Source organism: Euprymna scolopes, chromosome 46, assembly GCF_053919585.1.
Source record: "Euprymna scolopes isolate OS-2025 chromosome 46, ASM5391958v1, whole genome shotgun sequence".
Taxonomy (NCBI): Eukaryota; Metazoa; Mollusca; class Cephalopoda; order Sepiida; family Sepiolidae; genus Euprymna; species Euprymna scolopes.
The window spans coordinates 2,839,761-2,860,751 of record NC_136527.1 but is presented as its reverse complement, the minus strand read 5'-3'; the positions used below and the strand labels follow the sequence as shown (position 1 = coordinate 2,860,751).

The 20,991-nt window shown below is 38.7% G+C and overlaps 18 non-coding genes across 18 annotated transcripts; all 18 read right to left on the bottom strand.

Moving 5' to 3' along the window:
• Window positions 1-16,417: 16,417 nt before the first annotated feature.
• Window positions 16,418-16,490, bottom strand: Trnav-aac (transfer RNA valine (anticodon AAC)). Its single transcript has one exon. It is a non-coding gene; the product is annotated as a tRNA-Val (tRNA).
• Window positions 16,491-16,618: 128 nt separating this feature from the next.
• Trnav-uac (transfer RNA valine (anticodon UAC)) lies at window positions 16,619-16,691 on the bottom strand. Its single transcript has one exon. It is a non-coding gene; the product is annotated as a tRNA-Val (tRNA).
• Window positions 16,692-17,020: 329 nt separating this feature from the next.
• Trnav-uac (transfer RNA valine (anticodon UAC)) lies at window positions 17,021-17,093 on the bottom strand. The gene has a single exon. It is a non-coding gene; the product is annotated as a tRNA-Val (tRNA).
• A 530-nt stretch (window positions 17,094-17,623) lies between these two features.
• On the bottom strand, window positions 17,624-17,696 carry Trnav-aac (transfer RNA valine (anticodon AAC)). Its single transcript has one exon. It is a non-coding gene; the product is annotated as a tRNA-Val (tRNA).
• A 128-nt stretch (window positions 17,697-17,824) lies between these two features.
• On the bottom strand, window positions 17,825-17,897 carry Trnav-aac (transfer RNA valine (anticodon AAC)). Its single transcript has one exon. It is a non-coding gene; the product is annotated as a tRNA-Val (tRNA).
• A 128-nt stretch (window positions 17,898-18,025) lies between these two features.
• Window positions 18,026-18,098, bottom strand: Trnav-aac (transfer RNA valine (anticodon AAC)). The gene has a single exon. It is a non-coding gene; the product is annotated as a tRNA-Val (tRNA).
• Window positions 18,099-18,226: 128 nt separating this feature from the next.
• Window positions 18,227-18,299, bottom strand: Trnav-uac (transfer RNA valine (anticodon UAC)). The gene has a single exon. It is a non-coding gene; the product is annotated as a tRNA-Val (tRNA).
• Window positions 18,300-18,428: 129 nt separating this feature from the next.
• Window positions 18,429-18,501, bottom strand: Trnav-uac (transfer RNA valine (anticodon UAC)). Its single transcript has one exon. It is a non-coding gene; the product is annotated as a tRNA-Val (tRNA).
• A 129-nt stretch (window positions 18,502-18,630) lies between these two features.
• Trnav-uac (transfer RNA valine (anticodon UAC)) lies at window positions 18,631-18,703 on the bottom strand. The gene has a single exon. It is a non-coding gene; the product is annotated as a tRNA-Val (tRNA).
• Window positions 18,704-18,831: 128 nt separating this feature from the next.
• On the bottom strand, window positions 18,832-18,904 carry Trnav-uac (transfer RNA valine (anticodon UAC)). Its single transcript has one exon. It is a non-coding gene; the product is annotated as a tRNA-Val (tRNA).
• A 129-nt stretch (window positions 18,905-19,033) lies between these two features.
• Trnav-uac (transfer RNA valine (anticodon UAC)) lies at window positions 19,034-19,106 on the bottom strand. The gene has a single exon. It is a non-coding gene; the product is annotated as a tRNA-Val (tRNA).
• A 129-nt stretch (window positions 19,107-19,235) lies between these two features.
• Trnav-uac (transfer RNA valine (anticodon UAC)) lies at window positions 19,236-19,308 on the bottom strand. The gene has a single exon. It is a non-coding gene; the product is annotated as a tRNA-Val (tRNA).
• Window positions 19,309-19,437: 129 nt separating this feature from the next.
• Window positions 19,438-19,510, bottom strand: Trnav-uac (transfer RNA valine (anticodon UAC)). Its single transcript has one exon. It is a non-coding gene; the product is annotated as a tRNA-Val (tRNA).
• A 129-nt stretch (window positions 19,511-19,639) lies between these two features.
• Window positions 19,640-19,712, bottom strand: Trnav-uac (transfer RNA valine (anticodon UAC)). Its single transcript has one exon. It is a non-coding gene; the product is annotated as a tRNA-Val (tRNA).
• Window positions 19,713-19,841: 129 nt separating this feature from the next.
• Window positions 19,842-19,914, bottom strand: Trnav-uac (transfer RNA valine (anticodon UAC)). Its single transcript has one exon. It is a non-coding gene; the product is annotated as a tRNA-Val (tRNA).
• Window positions 19,915-20,042: 128 nt separating this feature from the next.
• Trnav-aac (transfer RNA valine (anticodon AAC)) lies at window positions 20,043-20,115 on the bottom strand. The gene has a single exon. It is a non-coding gene; the product is annotated as a tRNA-Val (tRNA).
• Window positions 20,116-20,242: 127 nt separating this feature from the next.
• Window positions 20,243-20,315, bottom strand: Trnav-uac (transfer RNA valine (anticodon UAC)). Its single transcript has one exon. It is a non-coding gene; the product is annotated as a tRNA-Val (tRNA).
• A 530-nt stretch (window positions 20,316-20,845) lies between these two features.
• On the bottom strand, window positions 20,846-20,918 carry Trnav-uac (transfer RNA valine (anticodon UAC)). Its single transcript has one exon. It is a non-coding gene; the product is annotated as a tRNA-Val (tRNA).
• Window positions 20,919-20,991: the final 73 nt, after the last annotated feature.

Below are 20,991 nucleotides of genomic sequence, written 5' to 3'. Positions count from 1 at the left end.
TTTTTTTTGGTTTGTTTTGTTTTTATTACATTTTCACCCCAAACAAGGCAAATTTCCACTTTGGTGTAGGAGGCTACTATCAGGGGCAACAACTACTGGGTACTATGTAGGGATTTGGGCAGCAAGATGTCGGTTCACGTTACACTTGAACTTCTGCACGTCAGTACTGTTGGGGAAGCAGGGACCTGGAATGGAATTCCAAAGTCTAGCGGTTCTGGGGAAGAAACTATTGGAGTAGAAAGATCTTTTACATCTAGGGATCTCTACAGTGTGGGGGTGGGATTTAGCAGCCTATCGGGTTTGTCGAGGGTGCTCACGTCGTGGGGGCACAAGTGATTGCAGTTCGTCAGAGCATTCACCACTAAAATACTTGTAGAAAAGGCAGAGGGATGCAACATTTCGTCGATGGGACAGAGGCTGAAGCTTAGATGCCAGTTCAGGGCCTATCAGGTTTGCGAAAATCCCAGAAACAGTGTTTCATGGTAAACAACTGATGATCCCTTGAAAAATAAAATATTGGGATTATAGTAAATTCGAGAGCGAGTTGATGCAGTGATTGCAGGTGATTAAATGACTTACTGACTAGATGATTTTCTAACGAATGATAAAAAATATTTTTTTGTATAGGTTAAAAACCTCTAAGACTATATATATATATATATATATATATATATATATATATATGATGAATACGTATTGACGTGTATTCAGAGTAGAACGATAAAATTGTTGCCCTAGAAAAGACGACATGATTCCATTTCCGTTTCATGTTGTATACAGTATTTATTAAAATGTAAAAAAATATAAAAGTGTAAATTTCTTTTTGGAAATAAGATATTTCAATATTTTTAATGTGAAAGAAATATTTATAGAAATGTGAACTATGAAAGTTTAAATTACATTTTCGAAATGAAATATTTCAATATGAATTATTTTTAATATTAAATGTTTATTGTTGTAAACCCGTGCTAGGGGTCACAAATTAAAGAAACCACAAGGAGTGTAAAAACACCCGTCTAGCTGAATCCACTGTGAAAAATTTCCCCCACTCTATATTTGTGCCTAAATCAAAACGCGGATTCCATGAACAAAGCTTCTTTCTTAGAACTGCACGCCTGTGGAACTCTGTTCCGTCTGCCTGCTTCCCTCCGGACTACAACTTGGATGTCTTCAAGTCCAATGTTAACAAATTCCTAATGAACCGCCCCCTTAAGTAAACACTTCATCAAATTTCCACACTAACGTAATGTACTTGCAATAACCCTTATCCCTGAGTGGTTTCCGGGACTTGATAAGTGGTGATCACTGTGTAAAAAAAAAAAGTGTATAAAATATAATATGTATTTATCATAAAGAATACAGGAGTTACTGAAGTTGTATGAGAGGAACGTGTTCGTAACATGCGGTTAAAAATGGCATGAATGTCTCCATTTAGTCTTTGAAACCGGTGGTACTCATAGGACTGGATGATTCAATTTATTTCCAAAATAGGGGTGACATTAAGTAAAAACATTAAGTAAAAAATTACAAAAATATTGATCTGCAATAAGGCGATACACAGGATGGTGGAATAAATATCAATTACAAACCGAAAATTAAAACAACATTATCCCATTACGTGGCGAAGAAAAAGAGGAAAATATATATATAGAGAGATTGACAAAGGAGTATATCTCCGAAATATATTTCTAAAGAAATAAACACTCGTTTATTTTATTAAAAAAATCGCGTTGCTTCAAACGTGTTCAATACATATTTCATTTTCAAATTTCACTCAACCCTTCTAATGGATATAAATAAAAACTACACAGATTTTAAAAACGCGCGACAACGCGTTCTATCCGACTACATAAAACCCGGCAGCTAACATCAGGTGGACTTAATTCATTAAACATTCTTCCACTCGACATCATAGCGCAGAAAAAGAGGGGGCAAAAATATACAGATTGACAAAGGAGTATATCTCCGAAATATATTTCTAAATAAATAGACACTCGTTTATTTTATAAAAAAATTCACGTTGCAGTTATTTGGCTTCAAACTTGTTCAATACATATCTTATTTGATTATAAATATTTTTAATATTATCAAATTATTTCTAGAAATATTAACTATAAAATTTTGAAAAAAAATATTTCAAAATAAACATATTTTAAATATTAACAAATTATTTCTAGAAAGGTAAACTATGAAATTTTAAATTACTTTGATGAAATAAAATATTTCCATATGAATATAAATATTTAAAATATTAACAAATATTTTCTAGAAATGTTGACTATGAAATTTAAAATTGCTTTTTAAAAATAAAATATTTCCATATGAATATAAATATTTTCAATATTAACAAATTATTTCTGGAAATGTTTACTATGAAATTATAAATTATTTTGTTGAAATAAAATATTTCAATTTAAAAATATTTTAAATATTTAAAAAATATTTCTAGAAATTTAAACTATGAAATTTTAAATTACTTTCTTGAAATAAAATATTTCCATATAAAAATATTTTAAATATTAACAAATTATTTCTAGAAATATTAACTCTGACATCTTAAATTACTTTGTTTAAATAAAATATTTCCATATAAAAATATTTTAAATATTAACAAAGAATTTCTAGAAATGTTAACTATGAAATTTTAAAATGCTTGTTTGAAATAAAATATTTCCATACGAATATAAATATTCTCAATATATAAAAATTATTTCTAGAAAGGTTAACTATGAAAATTTAAATTACTTTCTTGAAATATAATATTTCCATATAAAAATATTTTAAATATTAACAAATTATTTATAGAAATGTTAACTATGACATATTAAATTACTTTGTTTAAATAAAACATTTCCATATGAATATAAATATTTTCAATATTAACACATTTTTCTAGAAATGTTAACTATAGAGATTTAAATAACTTTGTTGAAATAAAATATTTCCATATAAAAATATTTTAAATATTTAAAAATTATTTCTAGAAATTTAAACTATAATATTTTAAATTGCTTTGTTGAAATGAAATATATCTATATGAATATTAATATTTTAAATATTAACAAATGATTTCTAGAAATGTTAACTATGTAATTTTAAATTCCTTTTTTGAGAGAAAATATTTCCATATGAATATATATATTTTATCAGTATGTCCTGTATTTAAGAATTCAGATGAAAAGTCATCTCCCTCTCTGTACAGACCAATAAGTCTCCTGCGTGTCATGAGTAAGTTGCTGGAGTCCATATTAAATAAAGAAGTAGTCAACCACCTCAATCGAAACAACATTCTTAGTGACATGCAATATGGCTTCCGTTCTGCAAGATCTACAGCAGATGTGCTAACGTTTATATCAGATAGGATTAGTGAATCTCTTGACAAAGGTTTCCTTTCCAGGGCAATTGCTCTTGACATATCAAAGGCCTTCGATAAGGTATGGCATAAGGGCCTACTTCACAAGATTTCCAGCTACGGTATTACTGGAAATGTTTTCTCAATCATTAAATCATTTCTCTCTGATAGGCTCATAAGAGTAGTGGTTGATGGGCAGAAATCAGAGGCCCACAGTATTAATGCTGGAGTCCCCCAGGGGTCCATCATGGGCCCAACTCTCTTCCTGATCTACATCAATGATCTCCCTAAACACATACTTAAATCATTTGTTGACATCTATGCTGATGACACGACCATCTATGGCAACACGTCAAAGGCCGTAAATGACAAAGTTCTCTCTAATTCTCTCTCCTCTGATCTTGAGCACGTGGTACAATGGGGGAAGAGGTGGCTGGTCACTTTTAATTCATCCAAAACCAAGCTTCTATCTTTACATTATCAACGCTCTGATCCCCATCTGGCATCAATTGAAATGGATGGCTCCCGTCTTGGGGAGACTCCATGTTTTGACAAGCTTCTACCGCTTTTGGGTTTATGAAAGTTTAAATTACTAGTTGGAAATAAAATATTTTAATATGAATATATTTTAAATATTATAAGACTAGCGAGGATGCCCGGCGATGCCCTGGTGCGATTAGTGTAAAAAAAAAAGTGGTAGTAGGAGGCAGGCAGGCAGGATCGAACCCGCGATGCAAACGCGGAAAAGAAAGTGAAAGAAAACCTAACAGCTTACCGCTACGAAATGACGCGAGTGATGCCTTCAAATTTAGAGATGTCAACCATAACGCCATAGCGGATAGCGAAATGAATAAGTTTAAAAACCACGCTCCTGGGTTTGACTTTTACTCCTGATCTGAAATGGAACAAGTATATCAAGTCTGTTGCCTGGGCCGCTGGGGAAATGGTGGGATCCTTCTATCGCTCCAGAAGATATCTCACTACTGATGCAATTCTCTATCTATATAAAAGCCAAGTACGTCCAAAGATGGAGTACTGCTGCCATATCTGGGCAGGAGCTGCTAAAAACAGCCTATCCTGCCTTGACAGAGTACAAAATAGTCTTCGTGGTTTATTGGGAGATGCCCCTTTCTCTTCCCTTCAACCTCTCTCCCACAGAAGAGACGTTGCGAGCCTGTCTTTGTTTTATTGTTATTTCCATAAGTGCTCGTCCGAGCTCCAATTTCTGGTCCCCCTTCGCCAATCTTTCACGATAAACACCTGTCTAGCTAAAACCACTGTCAGTAATTTCTCACACTCTTTATCTGTGCCTAAATCCAAACGTAGATTCCATGCACAAAGCTTCTTTCTTAGAACTGCACGACCGTGGAATTCTTTTCCGTTTGCCTGTTTCCCACCTGACTACAACTTGGATGTCTTCAAGTCAAATTCCTGATTAATCTTAAGTAAGACACTTTATCAAATCTCCAATACCAACCATTACTACGATATTATCCCATTGATTACTGTACACACAATAACCCTAATCCTCGAGTGGCTTCCGGGCCTTGATAAGTGGTGATTCCCCCATGTAAAAATTTTTTTTTTAAAATCACACACTTAAATCTGGTTGTAGGCCAGTTAAGCTTTCAGCTTTCTGTCGTATTTGTTAGCTAGTTCCATGTGTAATATAGTTAAAATATTAAAAAAATATTTATTAATATCATAAAATTATTTATTAAAATTTAAAAGTAATTAAAAAAAAATGATTGTTTCATGATAAAACGAGAAGTGGTTCCGTTTGGTTTCATATTTCGTTTCATGTATTGTGACTTCTATTCCATATTTAGGTAAACTGAGTCCACTTCCGGCGTTTTTTAGACATAACAATTTTTTTTTTTTTTTTATATATATATAAATGTCTGGCCCAAACCCAGGGGATAGAAAAATATGGTCCCCTAGACAAATTTTTCGGATGCAAATCTTTTAAATAAAAATGACCATCGGTCAAAACCTCCGTCCAACATCTCGAACAAATTTTGCGAATATCAACTCAATGGTGCTTAAGTACTTATATTAACAAACAGACCCCCCCTCCCCACAAAATAAATAAAAATAAAAAACAAAAAACAGTATCAGAGTTAAAAAAAAAAAAAAATCGATTGGCAGTTCGGCCAAGCAGACGATGACGAGAATTGGGAATTGGAGGAGGAGGAGGAGGAGGTTGAGGAGAGAGCAGTGCGTTAAAAAAAGCCGATAATAAAATTCCTCTCTTGTCATCATTAGGACACTCGACAACGTAACAGTTGCACGGATATCCGCGATACCCGACAACTATTTCTTATTTAATAGAAACAAAAATTCACACTTTTTTTTTTTAGCAACCAATTACGTACGACTGGTATTATCACACACACACACACACACACACACACACACACACACACACACACACACACACACACACACACACACACACATGTATATGTGTGTGTGGGGTATTTGTGTGTATACATACATACACACACATGATTAGGACACATACATACATACGCACACACACTATATATATTTGTGTGTGTGTATGGGTGTGTATGTGTGTGTGTGTATACATATATACGCACGCACACATCATTAGGACACATGCATACGTACGTACAATATATGTGTGTGTGTTTATATATGTGTGTGTGTGCGTGTGTGTGTGTATATATACATACGCACACACACACATGATTAGGACATATACATACATACGCACGCACACGCACACACGCACACACACACATATATATATACATGTGTGTGTGTGCATGTATGTAACGAATTGCACCCGGTTCGACACTTGAAGGTAATTAATGAACAGCTGTTTCCTGAAACATGCCACACCCATCCCACCCTTAGTCTTTCCCGTACCAATGCCTTTAGATTCTTGGAGGGGGGGGGCGGACTGGTTTCTTAGAACCTATCGACACTAGCCACTTCCTCATTACGCATCCATCCACGCTAACATATACGTAGGTATATAATTTCAATATATATATATATATATATATATATATATATATATATATATATATATATATATATTATAGAGTGTTATAGACTGGTCTACATAAGCAAAGTCTCAGTAAAATATATGTAAAGGTGCTGTGCATATGAAAACTTGGTTGATAATGTTTCTTTATATATATATATATATATATATATATATATATATAAAGAAACATTATCAACCAAGACGAATATTGGCTGAAGAGAGCTCGATAAGGATACCTTAAACGGGCCTTATTATCGGGCTTGAAACCGACGGTACCAATGACCTGTCTCAACTAACAACTTTCTGTACACAAAATATAAGTACGCTCTTAAAATTTGGATTTTCCTTTTAATTGAGCACTCTGCTGGAATTCTTTTTCCAAAAAAACTAATCATATATATATATATATATATATAATTATTTTTTTACTATAATAATTAAATTATTAATAATTAAATACCTACAGACACTAGTGTTTCATCCTTTCGGGATTCTTCAGTGCAGGGTGTCACGATTACTACCAGTCGACTGATTCGAACCCCGCGACACAAGACATCTCTGGCTCGATTAGCGAAGACCTAATCAATTCGGCTACCATTAACCGTGCGAAATAGCGTTGAATTTTTTAAACATTTTAATTTAAATGTTCATTACGTCAGTCAGACAGTGATCTTATCGTTATACGATGATCTATGCATTAGAGCTAAATTGACGATGTTCTTTATGTAAACAAATTAAGCTTAGGTATTTGGACAGTGTCAAAACACTGATAAATCACTACCTGCATAGCTCAATGGTTAGAAGCGGTCTGGTTTCGAACCTGGCTTAAGTTAGTTGCTTGTCTAGCCGCACTGGTAAGCAGCTGTGAAACAGCGAAACACTAGTGTATGTGGATGACTACATATATATATATATATATATATATATATATATATATATATATATATATATAATATTATGAGACGAGTATTGGCTGGAGAGAGTTGGCATGGATATCTTAAACGGTCCTAATTATCGGACTTGAAACCGACGGCACGAATGACTTGTCTTATCTAACAACTTTCTGTACACAAAATATAAATACGCTCTTTATATTTCGGATTTTCCTTTTAATTGAGCATTCTGCTGGATTTTTTTTTCAAAAAAAAACTAATCATAAGCCTGACGAATCCTATAGTTGGATGAAACGCAGAATATTCAGTGTAGCTTAATCGCCATATATATTTTATAAATTACTATATATATATATATATATATATATATATATATATATATATATATACATGTATGTATATATATGTATATATATATATTTATATATATATGTATGTATATATATATGTATATATATATATATATATGTATATATATATAATGTATGTATGCTCAGCCGAAGTAGCTCCAGTTCTCTCCAAACTCTACAACAAATGCCTTAATGAATCTTGCTTTCCGGGCTGTTGGAAAACTGCTTCTGTAGTACCAGTATTCAAGAATTCTGGCGAAAGAACTGACCCATTAAATTATCGCCCTATTAGCCTCCTCCCACTTTTTGCCAAAATATTTGAGACCTTAATTAACCATGCTCTAGTCCAGCACCTTACAGATGCTAAACTTCTGACCGACCATCAATATGGATTTAGACAAGCCCGTTCCACATCCTCACTGTAATCTCTGAACGCATATACCATTCACTGGACAAAGCGGGAGAGGGCAGAGCGGTAGCTCTAGATATATCTAAGGCTTTTGACAGGGTATGGCATGAGGGTCTCCTCAGGAAGATTAGATCTTACGGTATCACTGGTAGAATACTTAACATAATTAAATCCTTCTTAGATAAGAGAAAAATCCAGGTTGTCCTCGACGGTCGTACATCTAAACAATATGATATAAATGCGGGAGTGCCCCAGGGATCTATCCTTGGACCTCTGCTGTTCCTGATATTCATAAATGACCTCCCCGACAAAATTGCCTCTGAGATGGGTATATATGCTGATGACACCACACTCTATAGCAGGCACGACAGGAAAACAAATGAACATATATCTAAAGTAATGGCAGAAACACTAGAGGATGACCTCCAATCAGTAGTGGAATGGGGACAAAAATGGATGGTAACGTTCAATGCCACCAAGACAAAACTGGTTTCATTCAATAATTACAAGAAACCTTCTCTACCACCTATAGCAATGCCCAACGACTCTTTATCTGAGAGTACGTCTCTCAAGCTCCTTGGCCTAACGTTCACAGGAAACATGAGTTGGAACAATTACATCGAGGGCATTGCCAGGGCCGCTGCAAGGAAGGTGGGCTCTCTCTACCGTGCTAGAAAACTTCTAACACCCGAAAGTATCCTGTACCTCTATAAGGCCACTATTCGCCCATGTATGGAGTATTGCTGTCATATTTGGGCCGGTGCATCGGCTACTAGTCTCTCGCTCCTTGACAGGGTTCAAAAGAGAGTCGCAAATCTGATAGGCCCTAAACTGGCATCTAAACTTCAGCCTCTGTCCCATCGACGAAACGTTGCATCCCTCTGCCTGTTCTACAAGTATTATAATGGTTAATGCTCTGAAGAACTGCAAGCACTTGTGCCCCCACGACGTGAACACCCTCGACAGACCCGACAAGCTGCAAAATCCCACCCCACACTGTAGAGATCCCTAGATGTAAAAGATCTTTCTACTCCAGTAGTTTCTTCCCCAGAACTGCTAGACTTTTGCATTCCATTCCAGGTCACTGCTTCCCCAACTGTACTGACATGCATAAGTTCAAGTGCAACGTGAACCAACATCTCGCTGCCCTAATCCCTACATAGTACCCCAGTAGATGTTTCCCCTGATAGTAGCCCCCTACACCAAAGTGGCAATGTGCCTTGTTTGGGGTGAAAATGTAATTTAAAAAAAAAAATGTATTCGAAAAGCTATCTTAAAATTGTAACAATTTATTAAAATTTTAAGCTCAATGAAAACGGATTTACACTTTCAGAGCGTATGTAACTTTGTTAACATTTCAAAATCACAGAAATATCCATTCAATTCACATTCATATTGTTTAAATTACTGCGCCTTACACGTGTTTCATTGAATGCTATAAACAAGCAAATCATAAGAGATTTTAATTTTAAAAAGAATTGGAAAAGATTTTAAAAACATAAACATCCGAAAGTAAAAATAGTTTAAAAAACAACAACAAAAAAAAACATATAGATAAAATATCAAAGATGTTTTATCTATAACATAAAATGCCAGAAGAAAGAAAAGACGTTTAGCTCGTAGATCACGAGTGAAATAGGCTTATTCTTAACGCCATATTTGGATTCATACTGAGCTTTAATCAATTAAACCTATAATAGAAATCTCACCTGTCTGTTTAAATGTATGTATGTATGTATGTATGTATATATGTATGTATGTATTGTAGTCATATGCTACTGGTACCATGTAATCCAGTACTACCTTCCTCATGCTCATGTCACTGGCGACTAAACTGTTTGGGTAAGGGGGTGGCTAGTCTCCCTGAAGGATTAAAAACAAGACCCTCCAAAGGGCAAATGGACCCTTTTTGGGGGTCAACGGCCAACTAGCACCGTGTGTTTGTGTGTATGTATATGTGTTGGGGTGGTGAAAGCAACCTTTCTAGGAGAAGCAAATCTCTGATTTAAAAAACCATAAAGCGGGAGACCAGTACCAGCATTAAGCTGGTCTGCAGTTTAACTTGTTGCTGGCTATTTTGCTCTTGCTTGTTGCTGGATCTCAACATTTTGAACCGAGAGAGAGAATTAGCTGACGTACAAAGTTAAGACTCTGTAACATCATTTGTGTATAGATACTCCCTCAGGCATTTGTCTATAAAAATGGTCCTGTGGCGATGGAAAAGTTGGGACACATGGAGGCTTGAAATGCTGGAAGCATGTAATAATTGATCTCAATGACCGTCTGCAGTGTCATGCCTGCTTGAGCATGTGAATTCACCAGTAGGACTAAAAAAAAGTCATTTTTTGGCTCATGGACTTTAAGTGTCTGAAGGAGTGGCACTCGTCTGACAAGACGTTGCAATCATCATTTATGTCTGTATGAATGTGGTGGTCAAGGTCTGGTGTGGACGTGTGTTAAAAGCACACAGATGTCTTAGCGTGATACTGTGCTTCTCCCAGACAAATCAACCCCACGTGCACGTCGTGACCACTGCCACGCAAACGGGGCTCTGATGAATGGCGAGTGTCCTGCACTGTATAACTGGACCTCCACTGACTTGTGGGTCAAGGTTATTTAACCAAAGGCTAAGGGTGAGGTAACCCTGACAGAAACCTCCAAAGGAGCTTAGGCCCTGTAAGCTGCGGCATACACATGACCCACTGGCGAAGAGGAGGAGGAGGAGGAGGAGGAGGAGGAGGAGGAGGAGACAGATAGGGCGATAATTAAGCGGATCACTAGAGGTTTTGTACACTGGTACCACACAGGCAATTTTCTAGCTATTAAACAAGAAAGATTCAGCAAAGCATTGGTTGTAGAGTTTTGAAAGTACGAAGGGCTTGGATATATCAAAAACTACACCTCTAACTTTGCCCGCCTTATCCAGTGCATATTATATGCGTTCAGAATGGAAAAATATTCGCAGTTGAACCACATTGTCCAAATCCATACTGTTTGTCAGAGAGAAGATTAGCTTTTGCGAGGTGGTGGACCAATGCTTGATTAATTAAGATCTCAAAGATTTTCCCGGACAGGGGAGAGGAGACGGATAAGGCTATAATTGAGAGGGCCAGTCCTTTCACCGGACTTCTTGCACACTGGTAACGCAGAGGCCATCTTCCAGCTATTAGGAAAACAAGATTCAGCAAACCATTTGTTGAAGTTTGAAAAGTACCAGGCAAGATCAGCTGAGCATTTCTTAATAGTACAGCAGGGATGAGATAAGGCCCACACGCCTTGGAGGTGTCTTAAATTTTTATAATATCGCGAACTACGGAAGGGGTGATTTTCGCACCATCTAGTTTGGCTTCATTCCGCATAGGAAAATTAGAAAGGAAGTTGTTTGTTAGCTCTAAGGTGTAGTTCCTATTTACAATGCCTCCCCACGGGACAGAGTTAGATACCAGGGTCGTTTTTTAACGTGGAGAAAAGGAACAAAAATAAAAATTGACAGAGAACAAGAAATTGAAGTGCAGCATCTGAAGAACAGATACTACACTTTGAGATATTAAATCCTTTATTCATGTTAAAAATACATTGAAAATCAACAATGAACAAAAAACTTAGGCACATGGTCAACTCAAAAGGGGGGATTGTGGGTGTCGTTGGTCATCCTTGTCACTCCAGAACTAAACAAAATGAAAAGTTTCTACCAACTAGTATCTTTCACCATAATACCGCATTCACCCTTTCATACTGGGGGACATCCTACTTAACTCCCAAGTTTTTAAAACATTTTTTATTGACGTGTAAAAACAAAAAAAGATAACAATAAAAGTGGTACAATAATTCATTTGTGTCGACGGCGGGGGGGGGAAGGGGGGATTAGTAGGACCCTCCCAACCCCCGTCTAGTTGAGAGACTGCCCGTTCCACTAGGTTTGTAAAAGGAACCTCGCTTCTGCGGATCAGTCTCTAAGTGGGGATGCCCTCTAGATGGGGGTGAATGGAAAAAAAGAAAATTTTGTGGGTAAAGAATGGGGGTTAGTTTGTATTTCTTTCTCTCCAAGATGAGTGACATTTAGAGGAGGGGGTGAAAACGAAAATTGCAAGAAAGAGGTGGTGGGGATCTTGGAGGCTTCCTAATCAGGGAGGGATGGAACGCACACTCAGCTAGCTGAGTGGCTATTTGTTAAATTTTACTTTCAAAACTGAGCGTTCCACCCCTAGGTGGGGAACACGTATTCAAATTTGGCTCCTCTTCGTACACACAGACTTGCTACATGTATCCATCTTCTGTCAAATGCCGCGTGATGCAGCCTTCTTCTATCACATCTGATCTTCACCCATAGTTGGTGTTTAAAGAAAGCGATCAAATCGTGATCAGAAATAGACAACACCCCCCGGCAATCTTGCAGACGCGACGTCCAAATCACCATTCTCGCAACAGCCAGGATTGTAACGTAGACCATTTGTCTTTCCCAGTCCCAAGGTGGCTTCACATTGTCCACAACATTGGATACGGTAATTGAGCGAGGATGCTCAGGATCGATGCGAGCCGTCACCTCACCAACATACGACCAGTACCGGCGGAGTTCGTGGCAATCAAAGAAAGCATGATCAGTTGTTTCTACGGCCGTTGTCCCACAACGGGGACAATCAGGTGACTCCAAAAACCCAGAACTGCATTGTACGTTGTTGAGTTGAAGTGCATTTCGGACCAATCGCCAGGTGAGAGAGAACTCCGAATTGTTTAGATAACTCGAACCTGGCACCCAGCTCCACGCGGAGCGGATCTCACTCTGCTGCCAACCCAAACGCGCGCATAGCGGGTCGTCAGCAGCCCCCTTCACTAGATTCCTGTGGAGTTCCCTACGGGTAGCAGTCACAAGGTCACTGGACCTTGGTAGTCGGTTTAGCGCAGCTCGGCACTCTTTCATGTAGGCAGATTCTCCCCGTGGCCTGCGACGGCTCTCAATAGAAGGGTCAAGAACGAGGTCGGGGAAGGTGGCAGTAACCACGGGGTGCCACGGTTGGTCATCTTGCATATAGTGGCTCAGGAATGCCAGCCTCTCAGCGTCTCGATGACACTTCAAGTCGGCATTCCCAAGCCTCCCTCACACGGACGTTGAATACAGACCTGTCTGCTCACCCAGTGTCTTCCTCTGTCCCAAAGAAGTGAGGACGAGAGTTCGACGAGAGCTGTTAGGTGTTGTGCAGGCAGGGAGAGTACGGCTAGTCGGTAAAGGATGAGAGGAAAGACGTAAGTGGCGCAAGCCTCTACCCTTTAAGGAAAGTTTCCTAGGAAGCCACGAATTGACTGCAGCCTTCACCTTTGACCGTACCTCCAACCAATTTTTGTCAAGCTGGAGACCTGATTCGAACCACACGCCGAGGATCTGAACTGGGCCATCTGTCCAGCTGAAGGGCGCCGGGAGGTTGGCATTGCCACTCCAGGCGCCCAACCGCAGTCCTACCGACTTGCTGCGGTTTATCTGGGTCCCTGTAATTCTTTAATACTGAGCGAGTGCCTCCGACACGATCTCGATGTCTCTGAAGCTCGACACAAAGACCGTGACATCATCGGCGAACGCGGATACCTTGGCGGCTGAGCAACCGGATATTGCAATTCCGCGCAGGGCCGAATTTGTCTCCCCACGTCTCAGCTTGCGGAGCAGGGGCTCCAAAGCCAGGACATAGAGCAGGGGCGACAGCGGACAACCCTGACGAACCGATCGAGAGATAACAAAGGGTTTTGAGCGCTCTCCGTTGACTTGCACGATGGCTGTGGGCTGTCGATACATCATGGAGATCCACTTGCAGAAGTCCGGTTTAAAACAAGCGGCCTCTAAGACAGATGCCAAGAAACGATGGTCGACCCTATCGAAAGCTTTGGACTGATCTAAGTTGATCAGCGTGGCTTCCGTGTCGTCATCTATCCCCCCTCTAGGATCGTGCGGATCAGGTGCAAGTTGTTCTGAATCGATCTCCCCTTCACAGCGTAGTTCTGTTCCGGTTCAACCAACTCACCGATAACAACCTGCAGCCGATTCGACGGGACCTTGGCCAAAAATTCAAATTTTTTTTTTTTTTTACACAGTGATCACCACTTATCAAGGCCCGGAAGCCACTCAGGGATAAGGGTTATTGCAAGTACATCACGTTAGTGAGGAGATTTTATGAAGTGTTTAATTAGGGGGGCGGTTCATTAGGAATTTGTTAACATTAGACTTGAAGACATCCAAGTTGTAGTCCGGAGGGAAGAAGGCAGACGGAACAGAGTTCCACAGGCGTGCAGTTCTAAGAAAGAAGCTTTGCTCATGAAATCCGCGTTTTGATTTAGGCACAGATATAGAGTGGGGGAAATTTTTCACAGTGGATTCAGCTAGACGGGTGATTTTCGTGAAAGTTTGGCGAGGGGGGACCAGGGATTGGAGTTCAGACGAGCACCTGCCATGAAAATAACGATAAAACAAGGATAGGCTCGCAACGTCTCTTCTGTGGGAGAGGGGTTGCAGGGTAGAGAAAAGGGCATCCCCCACTAAACCACGAAGTCTATTTTGTACTCTGTCAAGGCATGATAGGCTGTTTTTGGCAGCTCCTGCCCAGATATGGCAACAGTATTCCATCCTTGGCCGTACTTGGCTTTTATATAGATAGAGAATTAAATCAGTAGTGAGATATCTTCTGGAGCGGTAGAAGGATCCCACCATCTTTCCTGCGACCTTGGCAACAGACTTGATGTACGTGTTCCATTTCAGATCAGGAGTAAAGGTCAAACCCAGAAGCTTGTCAAAACACGGGGCCTCACCCAGACGAGAGCCCTCCATCACAATTGATGCCAGCTGGGGATCAGAGCGTTGATGATGTAAGGATAGGAGTTTGGTTTTAGATGCATTAAAGGTAACTAGCCACATCTTCCCCCACTGAACCACGCGCTCGAGATCAGAGGAGAGAGAATCCGAGAGAACTTCGTCATTTACAGCCTTTGATGTGTTGCCGTAGATGGTCGTGTCATCAGCATAGATGTCAACGAATGATTTAAGTATGTGTTTAGGGAGGTCATTGATGTAGATCAGGAAGAGAGTTGGGCCGAGGATTGACCCCTGAGGGACTCCAGCATTTATATTGCAGGCCTCCGATTTTTGTCCATCTACCACTACTCTTATGAGCCTATCGGAGAGAAATGATTTAATGATTGAGAAAACATTTCCAGTTATACCGTAGCTGGAAATCTTGTGAAGTAGACCCTTATGCCATACCTTGTCAAAGGCCTTTGATATGTCAAGAGCAATTGCCCTAGAAAGGAAGCCTTTGTCAAGAGATTCACTAATCCTGTGGGATATAACCGTCAGCACATCTGCGGTAGATCTTGCAGAGCGGAAACCATATTGTGTGTCACTAAGAAGGTTGTTTCTGCTGAGGTGGTTGACTATTTCAGTATTTAATATTGATTCCAGTAACTTACTCATAACACAGAGAAGACTTATTGGTCTGTATTGAGAGGGAGATGACTTATCACCTGAATTCTTAAATACAGGGCAAACTGATGAGGTCTTCCAGGGGGTCGGAAAGCACTTCTCCTTAAGGCAGCGCTTAAATAGTTTCGTAAGTATGGGAGCAAGTTCTGGTTGAAGCTTTTTTAACACTATAATTGGGATGCCATCAGGGCCAGTTGCTTTACTGGAATCTAGGTTTTTTATTAGCTTGGCGACCTCATGCACGGATATTTGTATATTACCTAGCTTGTTCTGTGTTATAGGAGGAAATATGGGGAGTTGATGGCCTTCGTCGCATAGGGTAGAATTAGCTGCAAAGTTCTTTGCAAATAGTTTGGCCTTGTCTGACGCTGACGAGATAACCTCTGGTCCATTGATAATGGTTGGGATAGAACGCACACTTCTGTTCAGGATCCTATTTGTTATTTGCCAAAACTGGTGGGAACCAAGCCGCTGATCAGCTACATTGGATTTAACAGACTGGGCATATAGCTCTCTTGCATTTTTTATTACTCTTTTACAGTCTGTGTTTAGTAGAGTTATGGGTCTGTAATCGTCTAACTCTTCCCCACCATGCCCGTCACCTTTCCTCAGCAATGGGATCACTCCCTTGGTGACTTGCCCGGGATGGATCCCTGAGCAAAACAATGGTGTAACACATCCGTCAGAAGAGGAAGACACATGTGCGACAACCTCAAATACAGATCGTATGGAAGACAATCGAGTCCCGGCGATCTGTCACAGCTGACCTGCTTGAGCGCAGAAAAACCTCCGTCACCCGGCCCTCGCAACTAGCCCCTCTAGCCGCTCAAGGCGGGGAGAGTCGGCCAAATAGCCGATAAACTCAAAGACCGGAAGATCATGCTGCTGCGTAAAACGCTCCTCAAAATGTTCTCGAAAGATGAAGACAAAAGCATATGTTCTGGCGAGGTTTGAACTCGCGACTTTCTGCGTGTTAAGCAGATGTGATAACCACTACACCACAGAACCGTTACCAAGGTATAGAGAGTTTTATCTAAAAGTTGATGAATTTGTATCCAAAGCAATGAAAAGGTAATGATTTCCAAAGAAATTTTGGTATTTTTTCAATGTACCAGTTAAGATGAAGACAAAAGCATAGGTTCCGGCGAGGTTCGAACTCACGACTTTCTGCGTGTAAAGCAGATGTGATAACCACTACACCACAGAACCGTTACCAAGGTATAGAGAGTTTTATCTAAAAGTTTATGAATTTGTATCCAAAACAATGAAAAGGTAATGATTTCCAAAGAAATTTTTGTATTTTGTCAATGTACCAGTTAAGATGAAGACAAAAGCATAGGTTCCGGCGAGGTTCGAACTCACGACTTTCTGCGTGTTAAGCAGATGCGATAACCACTACACCACAGAACAGTTGCCAATCTATGGAGAGTTTTATCTAAAAGTTGATTAATTTGTATCCAAAACAATGGAAAGGTAACCATTTCCAAAGAAATTTTGGTATTTTTTCAATTAAACAGTTAAGATGAAGACAAAAGCATAGGTTCCGGCGAGGTTCGAACTCGCGACTTTCTGCGTGTAAAGCAGATGTGATAACCACTACACCACAGAACCGTTACCAAGGTATAGAGAGTTTTATCTACAAGTTGATGAATTTGTATCCAAAACAATGGAAAGGTAATGATTTCCAAAGAAATTTTTGTATTTTTTCAATGTACCAGTTAAGATGAAAACAAAAGCATAGGTTCCGGCGAAGTTCGAACTCACGACTTTCTGCGTGTTAAGCAGATGTGATAACCACTACACCACAGAAACGTTACCAAGATATAGAGAGTTTTATCTACAAGTTGATGAATTTGTATCCAAAACAATGAAAAGGTAATGATTTCCAAAGAAATTTTGGTATTTTGTCAATGTACCAGTTAAGATGAAGACAAAAGCATAGGTTCCGGCGAGGTACGAACTCACGACTTTCTGCGTGTTAAGCAGATGTGATAAACACTACACCACAGAACCGTTACCAAGGTACAGAGAGTTTTATCTAAAAGTTAATGAATTTGTATCCACAACAATGGAACAGTAACGATTTCCAAAGAAATTATGGTATTTTTTCAATGAAACAGTTAAGATGAAGACAAAAGCATAGGTTCCGGCGAGGTTCGAACTCGCGACTTTCTGCGTGTTAAGCAGATGTGATAAACACTACACCACAGAACCGTTGCCGATCTATAGAGAGTTTTATCTACAAGTGGATTAATTTGTATCCAAAATAATGAAAAGGTAATGATTTCCAAAGAAATTTTGGTATTTTGTCAATGTACCAGATAAGATGAAGACAAAAGCATAGGTTCCGGCGAGGTACGAACTCACGACTTTCTGCGTGTTAAGCAGATGTGATAACCACTACACCACAGAACCGTTACCAAGGTACGGAGAGTTTTATCTAAAAGTTAATGAATTTGTATCCACAAAAATGGAAAGGTAACGATTTCCAAAGAAATTATGGTATTTTTTCAATGAAACAGTTAAGATGAAGACAAAAGCATAGGTTCCGGCGAGGTTCGAACTCGCGATATTCTGCGTGTTAAGCAGATGTGATAAACACTACACCACAGAACCGTTGCCGATCTATAGAGAGTTTTATCAACAAGTGGATTAATTTGTATCCAAAATAATGAAAAGGTAATGATTTCCAAAGAAATTTTGGTATTTTGTCAATATACCAGTTAAAGTGAAGACAAAAGCGTAGGTTCCGGCGAGGTTGGAACTCGCGACTTTCTGCGTGTAAAGCAGATGTGATAACCACTACACCACAGAACCGTTGCCAATCTATAGAGAGTTTTATATAAAAGTTGATGAATTTGTATCCAAAACAATGAAAACATAAAAATTTCCAACGATATTTTGGGTATTTTTTCAATGTACCAGTTAAGATGAAGACAAAAGCATAGGTTCCGGCGAGGTTCGAACTCGCGACTTTCTGCGTGTAAAGCAGATGTGATAACCACTACACCACAGAACCGTTGCCATTCTATAGAGAGTTTTATATAAAAGTTGATGAATTTGTATCCAAAACAATGAAAACATAATAATTTCCAACGATATTTTGGGTATTTTTTCAATGTACCAGTTAAGATGAAGACAAAAGCATAGGTTCCGGCGAGGTTCGAACTCGCGACTTTCTGCGTGTAAAGCAGATGTGATAACCACTACACCACAGAACCGTTGCCAATCTATAGAGAGTTTTATATAAAAGTTGATGGATTTGTATCCAAAACAATGAAAACATAATAATTTCCAACGATATTTTGGGTATTTTTTCAATGTACAGTTAAGATGAAGACAAAAGCATAGGTTCCGGCGAGGTTCGAACTCGCGACTTTCTGCGTGTAAAGCAGATGTGATAACCACTACACCACAGAACCGTTGCCAATCTATAGAGAGTTTTATATAAAAGTTTAAAAATTTGTATCCAAAACAATGAAAACATAATAATTTCCAACGATATTTTGGGTATTTTTTCAATGTACCAGTTAAGATGAGGACAAAAGCGTAGGTTCCGGCGAGGTTCGAACTCGCCAATTTCTGCGTGTAAAGCAGATGTGATAACCACTACACCACAGAACCGTTGCCAATTTATAGAGAGTTTTATATAAAAGTTGATGAATTTGTATCCAAAACAATGAAAACATAAACATTTCCAACGATATTTTGGGTATTTTTTCAATGTACCAGTTAAGATGAAGACAAAAGCATAGGTTCCGGCGAGGCTCGAACTCGCGACTTTCTGCGTGTAAAGCAGATGTGATAACCACTACACCACAGAACCGTTGCCAATCTATAGAGAGTTTTATATAAAAGTTGATGAATTTGTATCCAAAACAATGAAAACATAATAATTTCCAACGATATGTTGGGTATTTTTTCAATGTACCAGTTAAGATGAAGACAAAAGCATAGGTTCCGGCGAGGTTCGAACTCGCGACTTTCTGCGTGTAAAGCAGATGTGATAACCACTACACCACAGAACCGTTGCCAATCTATAGAGAGTTTTATATAAAAGTTTAAAAATTTGTATCCAAAACAATGAAAACATAATGATTTCCAACGATATTTTGGGTATTTTTTCAATGTACCAGTTAAGATGAAGACAAAAGCATAGGTTCCGGCGAGGTTCGAACTCGCGACTTTCGGCGTGTAAAGCAGATATGATAACCACTACACCACAGAACCGTTGCCAATCTATAGAGAGTTTTATATAAAAGTTGATGAATTTGTATCCAAAACAATGAAAACATAATAATTTCCAACGATATTTTGGGTATTTTTTCAATGTACCAGTTAAGATGAAGACAAAAGCATAGGTTCCGGCGAGGTTCGAACTCGCCACTTTCTGCGTGTAAAGCAGATGTGATAACCACTACACCACAGAACCGTTGCCAATCTATAGAGAGTTTTATATAAAACTTGATGAATTTGTATCCAAACAATGAAAACATAATAATTTCCAACGGTATTTTGGGTATTTTTTCAATGTACCAGTTAAGATGAAGACAAAAGCGTAGGTTCCGGCGAGGTTCGAACTCGCGACTTTCTGCGTGTTAAGCAGATTTGATAACCACTACACCACAGAACCGTTGCCGATCTATAGAGAGTTTTATCTAAAAGTGGATTAATTTGTATCCAAACAATGAAAAGGTAATGATTTCCAAAGAAATTTTGGTATTTTTTCAATGTAACAGTTAAGATGAAGACAAAAGCCTAGGTTCCGGCGAGGTTCGAACTCGCGACTTTCTGCTTGTAAAGCAGATGTGATAACCACTACACCACAGAACCGTTGCACTTATAGAGAGTTTTATCTAAAAGTTGATGAATTTGTATCCAAAACAATGAAAACATAATAATTTCCAACGATATTTTGGGTATTTATTCAATGTACCAGTTAAGATGAAGACAAAAGCATAGGTTCCGGCGAGGTTCGAACTCGCGACTTTCTGCGTGTAAAGCAGATGTGATAACCACAACACCACATAACCGTTCCCAATCTCTAGAGAGTTTTATCTAAAAGTTGATGAATTTGTATCCAAAACAATGAAAACATAAACATTTCCAACGATATTTTGGGTATTTTTTCAATGTACCAGTTAAGATGAAGACAAAAGCATAGGTTCCGGCGAGGTTCGAACTCGCGACTTTCTGCGTGTTAAGCAGATTTGATAACCACTACACCACAGTACCGTTGCCAATCCATAGAGAGTTTTATATAAAAGTTGATGAATTTTATCCAAAACAATGAAAACATAATAATTTCCAACGATATTTTGGGTATTTTTTCAATGTACCAGTTAAGATGAAGACAAAAGCATAGGTTCCGGCGAAGTTCGAACTCGCCACTTTCTGCGTGTAAAGCAGATGTGATTACCACTACACCACAGAACCGTTGCCAATCCATAAAGAGTTTTATCTAAAAGTTGATGAATTTGTATCCAAAACAATGAAAACATAATAATTT